Source organism: Anthonomus grandis, chromosome 12 (genome assembly GCF_022605725.1).
Source record: "Anthonomus grandis grandis chromosome 12, icAntGran1.3, whole genome shotgun sequence".
In the NCBI taxonomy this organism is placed as follows: Eukaryota; Metazoa; Arthropoda; class Insecta; order Coleoptera; family Curculionidae; genus Anthonomus; species Anthonomus grandis.
This window is the reverse complement of record NC_065557.1, coordinates 21,123,938-21,136,350: the sequence shown is the minus strand read 5'-3', so window position 1 is coordinate 21,136,350 and position 12,413 is coordinate 21,123,938. Positions and strand designations below refer to the sequence as shown.

Here is a 12,413-nt window from a genome sequence, read left to right as displayed (position 1 = left end):
AGCTAGCCATAGTGTAGAAATTGAAACGTTTGTTAATGAGAAGACGACTGAAAATCAACAAGTAGCAGTACAACAATTGAACAAGCAATCAACAAGAGAAATTGAAATTGAGAATGTATCAAACTTTTTAAGATCTTTTAATGATGAAACTTATGATAAGTAAGTTATCTTTTTATAAAATTATATAAGATGTATTAACATATACCTGTAAATGACTAGGTGCATGAGACAACTGACATCAATGATAGAACAGGTAAATAAGACAAATACAGGTAAACGAAAAATGGACAAACAAGTTTATTTTCCATCAAAGAAGAAGGAGCAGTAAATAAAAATAATAAATTGTATATTTTTTTCTATTTATCAGTATTTTTTTTATATAATAGTAGGTATATTTTTATAGTTTTAAGTATATATGTATATGTATATTTTAATTTTTTATGTAAGTTTTAGGCAAATATTTGAAGAAAATCTCATACGTTTCTTACAGTTTCTTTTTATGAGTATTATTCGAAACTGCAAATTGTAAATTAATATTTTAGCATAAAATAATTTTCAACTCGGTCATATACTTGTCTTTGCAGCATTTATAAAATAAAACTTTTAATATATGGTTCATTTATATAACAGTATATACTTGTCACTATAGGATTGAACCCTCTCATACTTTTAATTACTCTATGGTTGAACAGCGAGATTTGGCATCTCTTACTTATACAGGGTGTTCATTTGAAAACTTCCCACCACGGATTTATCGAAAACCAATGTTTAAAAAAAATACGCCGAAATACGTCAAAAGGTTTGTTACGGGGGACAACTTTCTAACCTAAAATTACTTTACCCTCTACCCCCCAGGGTCATCTCCTTAAAAATTTTAAATGGCAAGGGGTATCGACTAATAGCTTGTTTAAAAGGTCTTTCAAAGTCTTTTATTTTAACGTTTGATTTTTTTTAAATCGGTCGATTCGTTTTCGAGAAAATTAGAAAAATCTTTGTTTATCTTAAATTATTTAGATAGAAAAGAAAAACATGAAAATGTCAGTTTTTATCTCAATAAGTGTTCAAAATGTTGCCCGTTAGGGTTTGCCAAATCTTTAATTCGTTTATAATTTAAAACGGAAACTACCAACATAAACAGCAATTCCGAAGATTAGACGTGGAAAAAACTAAAAAACTAAAAGATATCCTGGGCGAACTGTATTTATTGTTATACCTGCTTAGTTATTTATAGTTGCTAAGGAAAATAAAGAATTTATTTTGCCGTCAGTTATATTTGTGACAGCCTTGGAATAGTGAAAATTTATTTGTTTAATTGAAGATTTTACTTCCAAAATGGTTTACACACTAGCCGAAAGAGTGGAAATTATTCTAATTTATGGTGCCCAAAATCAATGTGCTCGGCAAACTGCCGTCACGTTTAACGCCAGACATCCGGAGAAGATAACTTCGCATAGGTGGACATGTTTTGGACCTTGTTACTAAGTTTACTGAAACTGGATCTGTTTCAAATAAAAAACGTGATCGTCGGCGAATTTTGGATGAAGCCGCTCAAGTTGAAGTTTTGGGTCATTTTGGAATAAATCCTAATACTTCATTACGCAAAGTTGTTGCTGCCACTGGTATTTCATTAGGCTCTGTTCACACAGTTACCAAACTTCATAAATTTTATCCATTCAAAATGAAAATATTGCAAGAGTTAACCGAAGACGATTTCGATAGGCGAGTTGAGTTTTGTGAAAAAATGACTGAAGCGATTAATGATAATACTATTCATGTAAAGAATATCTGCTTCAGCGATGAATGCACATTTTATCTAAATGGATTTATTAATAAGCATAACTGTAGATATTGGAGCAATGAAAATCCTTATACATTTGTAGAAAAAAATAATGATTGGCCATTATTTATTAACGGAAATTTAAATGGAGACATTCATTTGGATATGTTGGAAAATACCATCAATCCGCTTATCACTGAATCCATTGAAAACCAAATCGATGATGGAAACCCTATACTTGATGAGACTGAAATATATTTCCAGCAAGACGGCGCTCCTCCTCACTATGTTCTTCCCGTTCGGCAATGGGTAGACCACAGAATAAACGATCTCATATCGTTTGAGATCGTTTATGAGATCGTTTATTTTGTGGCTAGACGACGAGTTTTCAGATAAATGGATAGGACGAAGGGGGCCTATAGAATGGCCTGCTAGATCTCCTGATATAACGCCGTTAGGCTTTTTTCTATGGGGTCATTTGAAATCTATTGTGTTTACTCCCCAACCTGAAAGTTTGGATGAACTTCGTCAACGCATCATCGACGGCTGCCATGATATCCCACAACATGTTTTTGAAAATGTCCGTCAGGAATTTGAACATCGCCTATATCATTGGTTGGCCAAAAACGGGCAACATTTTGCACACTTATTGAAATTAAAACTGATATTTTCATGTTTTTGTTTTCTATCTGAACAAATTAAGATAAACAAAGATTTTTCTAATTTTCTCGATAACGAATCGACCGATTTAAAAAAAACAAACGTCAAAATAAAAGACTTTGAAAGACCTTTTAAACAAGCTATTACTCAATACCCCTTGTTATTTAACATTCTCAAAGGGATGACCCTGGGGGGCAATGGGTGAAAGGGGGTGAAGTAATTTTAGGTTAAAAAGTTGTCCCCCTTGACAAACCTTTTGACGTATTTCGGTGTTTTTTTTTTAAACAATGATTTTCGATAAATTCATGGTGGGAAGTTTTCAAATGAACACCCGTATATTTGCTAATATAGCAATTTGTTTTGGTGGCATTTATATTTTAGATGGAAAAAAAATGCCATATGCATATAAAAGACGCTCAATAAAGAAATATTTGTAGCTGTTATAGATTAGTAAATTAATGATTTTTTTATATATATTTACAGCGTGATCAAGATTTTTAAGAATATGAAAATAAGTAATTTATAAATAGTTGCTAAATTTTATTTTTATAGATATCTTTGTAGTACCTTATTTCATTTCATACCTTTATCGCTATCATATTGAAATCATTTTATTATGATAGCGATAGAGGTATGAAAGCAATTTCCAATATTACTGGAGATAGTTGTTGGATGGGGTCAGATATTAAAAAAAAAAAACAAAAAACTAGTCATCCTCAGGACACTAAGTACTTCTAGGGTTCTTTTTCTTTAGTTGAAGTTTAAATGTGGGTAATAGGGAACCGAGTACGATGGGGCTGCTGCATTAATTAGTAAATAAGTACAAGTGCATGAGTGAGTACGGTATATATAAAACACATTAAACAATCTAAAAATTATGGCATTCTTATTAATGATAACACTTCAAAGTTTGTATTTTTTGGTATTTTAGCTTGTTTTAAAAATGTTTTTTATGATAGTATATTAAATTTAGTGTGAAAAAACCTATTACATGTCATATTCCTATGATAGGTACCTATAATTAATAACTTTCATAATATAATAATTGTCAATGAACGTTTGAAGTTTATTTAAACAGCCAATTATACATTACTTAGGAAACTAAAATATGTGGATCAGAGAATATTAAGTGGGTAGATGATAAAGATTGCTAGGTGATGAATAACTAAAAGTATATTTCCAAAAAAAAACATATAAATTTTTATTTACCTTCCATTCAACAGTTTTTTTGTAGTACCATGAAAGAAAAAAAAATACTGTTTTCATAAATAAATATATTCACAGAGGGCCTGTCCCTTATTCCATCTCCGTTTTGAAGCAATTCAGTTAGGTTTTCGGCATTCTAAAAATATTATACTTATATAGCAATCCAAATTTAGGTACATTTGAAAATTTAAATAGAAAATAAGTAAAATACCAATTAGCTAAAATAGTCTCAAGATAAAAGATACGTAAACCTATATAGGTAGAAACCAAACACCTTATCTGAAACCTCTTAAAATTGATATTTACAATATTGCTTTAAAATTGTCATCTATACTGACCCTGCACCAAAACCGTTAAATAGAACACAAAATACTAAATAATACACCATCATATTTTACATACATACCTACAGAGATAAAATATAGCCATGCCATAACAACAATTCATATTTGTTCCATCTATACAAATAATCCTTTTAAATTCTTTTAATCTCTTCTCCATAATTCAATTCATGTAGCAAAATTGTTATCATTTAGTCCCAGATAAGAATCCCCTAAAAATTAAATCTTAATGAACAAGGAGTTCAATCGAAGTTGTTACAAGCTAATTAGTTTGAGTAGTTGCTATATTTATTGCAAAAAAAATCACTTTAAAAACTCTCCTCACATCACTTTGTAAATCATTTTTCATGCAATCAAGTTATGTAGTAATTTTGCAATTCTGAGAAACTAAAATAAAATGATGAAATTGGTCAGAAAATCAGATATCTCTTTCATTGATGGATCAACCCCCATATACATAAGCACTTTCATTATTTACATTAATAAAAGACCCAAAACTCTATAATTTGTTATAAGTATTAATTGTAATCTTCATACATTATAATACAAAGTTGTAAGCTTTGTTATTTATATGTCAGGTGTTTTGTGTATGTTATGGTCTGATGATGCTCTAGTCGAGCGAAACATGTAACCTTTGTAATTTTATTAAATGTATTTGTGATGCTGTAGATTTCGTGTTTTTACCTTTTATAAAAGTGTATGACCAGCATCTTTGGCATAATGAATGAATTTTTCGAGTCCTTTATTATTGTTTTTTTTTCTTATAGCTGTAAACACTAGAAAGTTTATTTGGTATTTACACCCCAAATAAAAGTCACTATTCCCAAAAATCCAATTTATTAAGCCGACTACTTTACAGATGACGTAAATTTTATATGAACGCGACCGAAGAATCTCTCACACTTATTTTTATAGTCGCAGCAGCTTTTTCTTATGGCGGCATTTGACCTTAGCTCGGCCATACTCCAATTCAAGCCAATGCCCTAATATAGCGCCATGTGGTGACGGGTCATTTAAGTGTAGCTGTCTGAAACAGCCAGATTAGGGTTCCAATACTGCTTCCAACAAGTGTCTTAAAGGTCTGTGTGTTAACTTCACATATCATTTTCTTTAGTGTTATTCTAGCCGATAGTGACTGTTAAAAAATTGAAGTTAATTTTTCTGTGGTTTTTCCTTTTCAATCAAGTGAAATTCAATATTTACCTGATATTTTTATTAGTAAGAAGTAATGTAACGACTTTACCTAGTGTGTACTCGTTGAATAGGTAAGCATATAAGTATTGTCGCTTGTAAAACTATTATTCTTGTCCTTATTGTTGTATATACCAAATTAAATAAAATATAAATTATATTATTGTATAATTTAATTCAATGATGATTTCATTTAAATTTAGTTTTATATTTGTAATTTGATTCTAGTAAAAAATATAAATTTGTTTAAAACCACCCTTTATCCAAAATTACTACGAATAATGTATTTATTAATATACCGTTCAAAAAAGCCATAGATGATCATGCAGGATGAAAAATGAGATAAATTAAGAACTGAAGCAGTAAAAGACTGGGAGTCATAGATAATAACAATTCTATTTAAGATTTATATAATTTTTTTAACTTCATACATAATGATGATATTAGCATTAGTAGCCGGATTGCATACAGAAGTCGATAATGCATTTAATGTTTCTTATCATTAAATATATTGTTAGATTTTCTCTTCCCAATCGCGGTCAGTGTCAGGCAGTGGCTGCCGCGGCGACGTGAGCATACGTTAAAATACAAATATGCCTAGCCAATGAGAGCGCTTCGGCATCCGCGAGGGCGTGGTATGCGAACCGCCAAATTCAAAATAGGAAATTTCCAATGTATGTAGAGTTTTGCTATTCATATTTATATTTAATTAGGTTTTTATGATGCGTATATATTTTAGATGAAGAAAAATGCAATATGCATTAAAAACATTTAATAAGAAGATATTTTAGCTATTATTAGTAAATGGATTATTGATTTATTTTTTAAATATTAAAACAGCGTGTGATCAATTATTATTTTAAAAATATTTTATAAATACTTGCCAAATTTGGTTTTTATAGTAAATTATCTCTTTTATTGACGAAATTTGTTAATCATTTGGTATAGCGGTACGTGTAAGCGCAATGTATGAATTATTTAATTATTATTGTTAGTTAAATATTAAAAATGGGGTGATACGAAATTGAATTGGTGTGTAGAGCTGATAAATTAATTGGTTAATAGGTGGATGAGTGGATAAATAAAAAAGTTAGAAAATAAAAATAAATGGCAATTAAATTTATTAACAATATACGGTGTACATTTTAAAGTTTTTTTTTAACGCATTTTTACATACCTCTATGTCATAATTCTAATATGGACCTTAGTAATATAATAATTGTCAATAGTTATTTGAAAGTACAATATTATTTTAATTCTTTTAAATTGTCCACTACCACTATACATATTCTATGCATTATACTTTAGTGGTTGATATAAAGTATATATATGGTTGGAAAAGCTGGATAAAGGGTAAATATGACTAAAAAGTCAAAGTATAAAAACAGAAAACAAAAAAAAACGTAGAAATTATATTTTAACTTTGTTTATTTCAAATAATAAAAATCTATAAATTTATTTGTTATTTAAATATAATAATTTATGGTATTTTTAATATCAACAAGCTCAAAATTAAATGCAAAGAGGCTAAATGTATTAATCTGTTATATAGTATGTAGACTCGCACTTCTTTAGCTTATTTGTCATCTCTGCTGGTCATGTATATGCAGCCCAAACCATTCAAACTTTCATTCAATAGTTTTTTTTGTAGTAACATGAAAAAAAATTACTGCTCTGTATACATTTTAATTAATAAATATTGTTAGAGATAATTAAATGTTTTATTTTTAATGAATTTTAAATAAGTAAGACAAATAAGTGTATTACGAATTATAGAACTTAATAATTTAAACGTCACGTAAAGACTGAAAACTAAACTAAGACCAGAGCTATTCATGTTTTTTTCTTTGTTCAGCATTCTCGCCATTGTTTAGACTGCGATGTGGTTAAGGAGACCGCCAATCGATAAAGAAACATTTTGTCCTGATGAAAGAGAATCATATTCGGCCTTGTTCACAATATATAATAACAGAGGATCTTTCCCCTCGACAGTAAGAAAGCTTTTTAACAGAGCCAAAAGAACTGGCGAGTGGAATCTATACAGACAACACTTAACCAGGTACAATGATGCTATAAAAAGAGCAAAGAAAGAAGGGTGGAGGAAGCTATGCCGGGACCTAACAGAGACACCAGCATATGCTAGACTCCACAAGGCAATATCCAAAGGGCCACGACAAACCCTAGGCTCTTGTCTAAAACCCGATGGAGAATATACGACAACCGAGGAAGAAACGCTTGGCTTAATGCTGAACACGCACTTTCCGGGATCGAAAATTCTCCACCAACCAGAACATACCCAGGACCCAACTCCTATCATTCCGAACAGGGGCAAAAGGGAACACTGGGAACTAGCAAAAAAGGTAGTAACCTACGAGAAGGTTAAATAAATTCTAATTAAAGGCGATAAATTCCTTCAAACCATTTAAATCTCCCGGAATGGATGGCATAATGCCAGTCATGTTACAGCGGGGTAGTGAACTGCTGCTGCCTGCACTATGTAAAATAATGCGGGCAAGTCTAGCCACGGCGCATATACCAGAGAGTTGGAGGGAAGCAAAGGTAGTATTTCTACCAAAGACGGGACGCGACTCCTATGCGAAACCTAAATCCTTCCGACCAATCTGCCTTACATCATTCCTCCTAAAAACAGAGGAAAAGCTCATAGAAAGGCATATCAGGGACAATGTATTACGGGTCAACCCTCTACATCGACACCAGTATGCCTACCAAACAGGTAAATCTTGCGAATCAGCGATTCACGAGATAACCCAGAGGGTCGAACAATCTCTGAACAACAAAGAGATCGCCCTAGGAGCTTTCTTAGACATTAAGGGAGCATTCGACAATACATCATATGACTCAATCAACCGTGCGATAGCAGCACGAGGAATACATCCCATGATTGGCGGCTGGATAACCCAAATGCTAAATCATAGGAAAGTAGCAGCAAATCTCAACAGCACAACGGTTAAGGCCAAAGTGTGCAGGGGAACACCGCAAGGGGGCGTACTGTCACCGCTGCTGTGGAACCTTGTATCGGACAGCTTGCTGACACGACTGGAGAGGCAGCTTATCCTCGCTATAGGATATGCTGACGATATAGTCATTCTTACACGAGGGGGTAGTCAGGCTCATGTATTCGAAAAAATGCAAAGAGCCCTGACTACTGTCGAGCACTGGTGTGAGGAAGAACAACTAAGGGTAAATCCCACAAAAACTACTCTGGTTTCCTTTACCAAAAGAAGGAAACTAGAGCCCATTAGAAACATAACATTTTATGGAGAAAATCTGCGACTTGAAGACGAGGTCAAATATCTAGGTATAACCCTGGATAAAAAACTCAGCTTCAAGAGACATGTAATCCAGGCTACAAATAAAGCCACGAAAACTCTTATGTACTGTAAGAGAATGTTCGGTAGATCATGGGGACTGTCACCAAAAATGGTACATTGGATGTACACGACAATGGTTAGACCCATCATTACATACGCAGCACCTATATGGTGGCATGCGGCAGAAAAGAGGACTGTAATGCAGATACTCAACAAAACAACGAATAGCATGTCTGGGCATAACAGGAGCGATATCAACAACGCCGACTGCTGCCCTAGAGAACCTGATAGGACTAAGCCCGCTACACTTAGTGGTACGGGCTGAAGCTATAACGGGGGCGAAAAGTCTGCTGTCAAATGGCGCAACAATCCTATCGAAAGATGGGCACAATGCCTTATTTGACAAGATACAGGACCTTGGGCGCCTGGCCCTAAGAACAGACAGAACCAAGGTCACATACCTAGACAAACCTTTTGTCATCAAAGAGAAAAGGGGACCACTGGACGCAGAAGCGGACAGGCTCAGGCAAAGAGGTTACTCAGTATGGCACACGGCAACCAAACGATCCAAGATCGGGGTAGCTGTGGGCATGGTGAAGGACGAACAAGAGGGCAGAGAACTTATGCTAAACCTGGGCCTCAAAACAACAAATTTACAGGCAAGCATAATAGGAATACAAACCTGTGGCCAACTGATGAGAGAAGGGCTGCCAAGAGGCAAAACCTTCGCAATTTCACAGGAGACCAGGCTGCAACACTTGCACTACAACAGTTCGAGACTAAGTCAAGGACTGTGCAAAGCTGCTGGGAGGATCTCAGGAACCTCGCCGAAGCGCAAAATAGGCTAGAGATAATCCTAGCAGAGAATATGGGCAACAATAAGGCTGCAAGAAGGGCTATCCAATTTGCAACCCAGGGAGCCAGCAACAGCCTGGTAGGCCCTGAACCAACATGTTGTGTCAGCGATAAGACCTGGAAGGGGGAAATCGGCAACTGACTAACAAACCAGAACAAATTCTACTGGGAGCAGCTGCCAAAGATGGAACAATCCAAACAACTTATAGGCAGCCCACCCTTCAAGAAGGGTGAGAACATACTGGGCCTCTCCAGACGACAACTGCGAAGGGTCGCAGGGCTATTTACAGGCCATGCACCCAGCAGGAAACACCTGCATACGCTAGGGAAATCAGTTACCTCGCTATGTAGGGGATGCAATGAGGAGGACGAAACAACTCTTCACATACTGTGCTTCTGTGAAGCATTTAATCAAACCAGGGCAACATTCCTGGGGGAAGAGAAACCCTCACCAGAGGGTATACGAAAACTACCACTGGGCACAATCCTGGACTTCCTTGAAGCTACAGAATTGAACCTGTGGGACTAAACATATGGGACACAATAGAACTGCTTCTTAGCAGACCGCAGTGTAGGGAGCCACAGAGCACCACCCAGCGGTGGAGTTTTAGTGGGTATAGGAGGAAACAGACTCGACACTAAGTCCCACACTACTGGGGACGGCGCCGCGTAACCAGTGTTCATAAAGAATTTCTCCACCGACCCCAAAAAAAAAAAAAAAAGTATTCTCTGCAATGACCTACAAATAGAAGTATTTGCCCTTTATCCTAATGCAACTCGACTATTGCAGCCTTGTGATGTTGCGGTATTTAGACCAATAAAGATAGGCTTGAAAAAAGCTGTTAGAAATTATTATGAGCAAAATCCAGGATAGGTTTTAAATAAAATCTCTTTTGCTCCCTTATTAGAAAAGGTGGTGACAGAAGCAGCCAAAACAGAGACGCTTATCAATGGTTTTAAAGCATGCGGACTCTATCCATTTAATCCGTATGCTATTGACTATTCTAAATGCTTGGGAAAGCTCCATGAAACTTTTGAGGTAAGCTTATAAGTTATTCTTACTTTACTTCCGTTTTTTTCTCATATTATTTTATTTGATATTTAGGAAACGATATCTGCTCCTGTAATGATGGATGAAGAGACTTTTAGTAATTTTGTTGGGGCTGACCTTATTACTAAATTCGAATCATATGACGCCATTCTCATCAAAGAAGGATTTACTTCTGAGTTTTTAGCCCTCCATAGGATGTGGAGTTTCTTCAGGAAACCTAATGCCAGAGAATTGGAGGAATCTTCTAATCAACACAATCCAACGAATGAACCAAATAACTTTAAAAATGACACTGAAAAAAATGATGAATCTAGGCAGGAAAATCAAACTTTCAATGGAGAAATTGATTCGATTTCAAGTCAAGCTTCAAGCAGTAAGAAAGTTTATGTTATTGCTAATGTACTTATTGCGAAAGATAATGATTCAACACAAACCATTTCTCCTGACATTGGGATAATTGCGCCTTCAAACGAACAAATAGGTACCGATTCGAAGAACAAGACACCTAGCTTTTCACCAATAGGTAAATGTATTAGTGACTTCCTTAAAATTCCTGATAAGCCTAAGCGCAAAAATAAGCGCCAAGTTGAACGTGTATCTTTTGCTATAACTTCACGAGCCTACCAGGAAAATTTTGAGGCTAAAAAGGCTCTTAAGTTGGAGGAAGAAAATAAAATGATTGAAAAAAAAACGTAAAAGGGAAGAAAAAGCTGCAACTAAACCTAACCTAAGAAATAAAAATGTTTGTAAATCAACCGAAAATAAACAAGATGCCGTCTGCTCGGTCTGTAAGAAACGCATAGCCAAAAGAAAACATTGGACATGTAATATTTGCCATAAAAAGTTTCATAACATATATATCCCAAAAAAACATAAGGAGCATGTCCCCGATGTAGATGATAACGATTTATTCTTATGTAATAACTGCTACCAAGAAGAAAATGATGAAGATATTAATAGTGAGGAGAATTTTGAGGATTTAGAACCAGAAAAAAATGTCTTCATTGGCGAACGAAGATTTAAGGATCTGGCGAGCATGGCAAATATAAATTATCTAGAAGAAGAAGATGATGAAATGGTAAAAGCTATTGACTCGGAGGAAGTAACATGTCGGAGAATATTTTAATTGACTAAAATCAAACAGAAAATGAGGGAATATACGAAAATAATCAATTTTATAGTGAGCAACTAGTCGGCGATGATCTAAGTGAATTAAACGCAGACAAACAAAATGATGAGGACGAGGATCAAGAAGTGGATGAACTTTTTGCTTTATATAAAAATGAATATAAACATTTTTAATAATAAGTAATAATGGAATTTGTCTATATTACATGTTTGTAGACTAAAAAACTGAGTTTAACGCGTTTTTACCTAAATAAAAAATTAAAAGATCGTACCTTGCGTATCGTTTTTTAATTGTCCAATAACTGCTTTCAGTGTGTCCAAAAACTAAACATTTTTGCCAATAACTAAGATTTTTGACATAGTCCCAGATTTTTTTTTGTAAAAAATAATTACTCCTTTATCTTAATCTTGTTAATACTAGTGTATAAATCCAATATATTTTCGATCCAAACTAGCAATCACTCAAGTCTCTAGGTAAAAAAATATTTTTTTTGCGTAAATTCAAACTTTGTCAAATCCTTAAATGTCCAATAACTAGGTGGTTTACCCTATATACAGCAAAAATATAATTGTTCTTTATTTTTGCCGATTACTTTCTAAACGGATTAAATTTGTTTAATAGTTCTCTACCGAACAGTGACACAGTACTAATTACATGAAAATGTAAGTAAAAAAAAACGCGAGAGAAGAAAATGCTTCATCATAAAAAAGAAGCATAAGAAAGCACTCAATCCTATAAAACGGAAACGCAACCTAATAAAGGAACTAAGAAATACTGGCCAAAGTTACTCATTTATAAAGATGGCGAAAAAAGAAGGTGAAATAGAAGGCCTCCGTAGTGCTATGAAAGTGTTTGAAGTACGAAAATGTCA

The 12,413-nt window shown here is 34.1% G+C and overlaps 1 long non-coding RNA gene across 1 annotated transcript; it reads right to left on the bottom strand.

Annotated features, from left to right (window-relative positions):
* Positions 1-3,729: 3,729 nt before the first annotated feature.
* Positions 3,730-4,778, bottom strand: LOC126742884 (uncharacterized). Its single transcript, XR_007662731.1, has 3 exons — positions 4,669-4,778; positions 4,050-4,196; positions 3,730-3,779 (listed from the first exon to the last, which is right to left on the bottom strand). It is a non-coding gene; the product is annotated as an uncharacterized LOC126742884 (long non-coding RNA).
* Positions 4,779-12,413: the final 7,635 nt, after the last annotated feature.